Source organism: Colias philodice, chromosome 10 (assembly GCF_061535455.1).
Source record: "Colias philodice isolate Cphi_HAF_F1 chromosome 10, ilColPhil1 Martin Lab GWU primary, whole genome shotgun sequence".
NCBI classification, from domain to species: domain Eukaryota; kingdom Metazoa; phylum Arthropoda; class Insecta; order Lepidoptera; family Pieridae; genus Colias; species Colias philodice.
The window spans coordinates 11559779-11563723 of record NC_143095.1 but is presented as its reverse complement, the minus strand read 5'-3'; positions in this window follow the sequence as shown (position 1 = coordinate 11563723).

The following is a 3945-nucleotide window of genomic DNA, read 5'->3' as shown; positions in this document are numbered from 1 at the left end:
CCGGACTGGTGGTGGTGCGTGGTATTCACCGCTTTTATATAACGTGGGATAAGCGCCGGGACTATTCTGGAATTGTGGGTTTGTATGGACTTTGAAGAGTATAAGGATTTAGAGGATTGGGAATGAGATAAGTCATTAAAAACGAAAGATAGATAGAGGTAAAAGAAAAGATACGGTTTCACAGGTAAAAAGGCGTTTGATTCTACTAGGCACTGTAGTTTTATTTGTATCTATGGTATGGGCAAAGTATTGTATAGTTTATTATGTGGGAAGTAAAGACCGATTGAGAAATTGGAGGCCAATTTTTATTAGGTTTTATTTGGGTTTGGTTAACTATATCTATACTCAATCGTCACCCTTAAAATTATCTAAGTTAATATTATGTAGGTATACAATTAAGGAGTGTGATAATTATTAATTAGACAAAAATAAAATTTTAATAAAATTGAAAGAATACCAAGAAAAAAACAAACTACATCTCAAAATATATAGTTTTTCCTGAAATAACGCTGAAAAGTGATATAATAAGCTGTTTATCGAAACGATATCGAGGTGATATCGCACCTAAGTTAGGTCTAGATTCAGAATAACACCGTATCGTGTAGCTTTATGCACTAGTGTGTCCAGACTACAGACAGGGCTTGTCTTTCGGCTCAGTTTGTTGGGAACAATGAGTAATATAAGGAAATTAATGTTATTAATAGATTCATTACACATTGTATGGTTACATCTGATTTAGATCTGTATATTTTCAATCTTTTGCTTCCTAAGTATAAATTGGTCATATATTATAATTATTAATGTACGGATGTGAAAATTCTATTTTAAGGAAAATTTTTGGAGATTTTCTTTGATGAATGAAAAAATGAATATTAATAATTGAAAAAGTTTCATTAAAAAAGTGATATTAATATTAATATTTTAGCCCTTTGTTAAAAATATTCGCCTTTATTCAAAATATGGTCACAATGAAAGGGTTGACTGTAAGCCCGTAGGGAGATTCAGATGAATGGGGATGCTGATTCCCCAACCTTGACCCTCTGCAATCGATAGCGTGTGTTTACATGAGGGAACATGCATTTTTTACCGACTTTACAAAAAGGAGGATGCTTTTTGTCCGGCGTTGCTAATTGAACTGGATTCGATTTTTTTATTATAATTAGCGATGTACTCTGTGATTACGTTCATTGCCATAATACAATTAAATATTTCTTAATTTTTTTACCTAACGAATTTCTTCATTTTCTTAATATTAGAGAAAATTGCTTCAATATTAGTTCATCAATAAATAGTCAAAATAATGGATACAAACAAAATAATATTACACTTTAGAGGCGACAAATTTTAAAAGTATATCTTGCTATTTGAAATATTGTCTCTATATACAGCTTATTTTTGCTAACAAAATTAGAGTTGTCGTCAAAAGCGCGAATTAAATATGAGCGTCTACTTGCTGTAGGTCTTTCTAATGAAAACATTTTGATTTTCCACCTTCCCATATAAAAATGCATTAACAAGAAATTTCATTGACTATTTATGAAAACTATCGTACTATTGCACTCATTATAGCACCTCGTTTACCCCGCATTGTTATCAACACCGAGGAATGCGGGCTTCCATCAACCGAGGACACTAATGACTTACATTTATTTATAAAAGCCTACAAAATTAAATTACTATAACAAAAGTGAAAATTACACGATCTCCATGAAAACAAATATTATTTTTTCACAATCAAAACCGCCTTCAATTAATGGTTAGAACTGAAAAAAATTAAACGGGGCGGACGAAATCATCAAAATCGGTTCACTGAGTCGAAAGTTCTACGTTAACAAAACAACAAAATACAGTAAAATTGGGAACATCCTCTTTTTCATCCTCTCATCCTTTTTTTTAAGTCGGTTAAAAATAGGAAACTGTCTATGCGTCTGTTACATTGTTACGCATAATAGAAGTTAGAATATAGATATAAAGAAAGTTGGAACGTCGAAAAAGCCTTTGTCCTGAAAAAAACGCGGAAGGATGGAATAGCTGGGATGGAATTTTATATGATCAACGGCTGTCGCGAAGAGCAATGAATATAAGCTAGCACGGAATGTTAATGAAGCAATAGGCTCAGTACATATTTATAGTTTGGCCCTTTTTAAGGCAAAAGTGAATAGGCAATATCTCTATAGGCAAGAATGTTAGACTTTCGAGTTTCGACCGCATCTATGCTTAGTGCTTACCATCAGGCCTGATGGTGGTCAAATGACTGCATTGTAAATGGAAAAAAAATGTTAACACTTGAGTTTAATCCTTACTTCACCTATATAATATTAAATGATACTAAGCTAGTAGAATACCAATAATGTTACCTACATTATTTTTTAAGCTCATGACTTACTCTACGTTTCACTATCCACCTTCATTTATAAAAGCATAAATTCGACAAATTGGCATTGTTGTATGGAAACAATAATTATACTTATAATATCTCACTCAGAAGAGCTGCCAAGAGCATTAGGTAATACAGAATACTATAGTAAAGTATATTATGATTATCTACTACAATATAGTGGAAAATTGTCGTCTTCTCTTACATAAGGTTACACTAGTGGAACATTTGGCGGTCGCTGTTCTTATATGGGAAATGTTCTAGTTTCAATGGAATATATTATCGTATTCGATTTCTATGACTCACAGATTGTCTGATCATTTGAGTATGGGATAATGGGATGTCTTTTAGGAATACTACACAGTTTTCTATTTATATAGTAGATAATATAATATTCTTCATTATAATTAACATGTGGCTTATTGAACGTCGCGCGTCGTTTAAAATCATTGGTTAAACGCTAAGGTTCAACGCCTAAGTTAAATGTTAAACCTTAACAAGCGTGGAAAAATAGGAAACAAAATTACATCAGGTATTTTATCCAAATAAAAATAAGGCTTGTTATTTTCCAATCCAATAGAGTGCATTTTATTATAAGAGACATAAGATCATGGCCTTTATATATTAACATAATTATTTATAAACCAAAATTGCCTCCAATTGTTTGTTAAAACATCACGTCATGTCAGTCATCGATTGAACTCTTGTACCTAATAATTACATGATATTGTACCATATGGTGCACAATATCAAGCGAATCAGTACTCTATTTCAACAAAATAACGTTGAAAATGCAGTGAATTTAGAAGCTTTTCTAGGCTTAAAGCCTTGTAAAGAAAATGGCGGCTGTACATTTTAATTACGATAAATTACGAGCAATTATAACGCATGTTCGATAGAATTGTTTGTCTTTCTTTCGCATAGTACTGGAACATTGAATTGAAATGAATTTATTAGAACAAGAAAAGTCTTGTTACAAGACTTTTTATAAGTAGAGTATGTATCTAGGTATGGTGTTGTGGAATGTCATTGAAATACTTAATAGAAATTAAAAATACTTAAATAAAGTGAAAAATTCGCAGTGGGTTTCTAAAAAACAACCTAATGAAGTTTGTGAACGATTTTCTATTCCCGCCAGCGCTAGTAGGTACACCATTTAAAACAAGCAATTAAGTACAATTATTATTCATTTTAAGGAATAGTGCAACAGACAGTTATTGAATATTATTTTTAAATTAAATTAGTATTCAATTCAAGAGATAAAAATTTTCCTATTGAAATCGCATTTGTATATTTGCTTGATATTTTGACAAGGAGTATTGAAATCTCTCATTTATCGTACTTTTATTTATTTATTCATTTCTTTAATTTTTGTTAATATGTTTTAAGTAATTCTATAAGATACCTGGAAATCAATATATTTCATTTTTATGAATATACATTTATAAGTCTAGACTCTAGAAATTACATCATGCCGACTTACCAGTTACCTATTCCAATTTCCACACTCTCTTGTCGAACGCTCATTTCTAAACAAATAAATATAGGCCACGAATAAAACAAGAGAA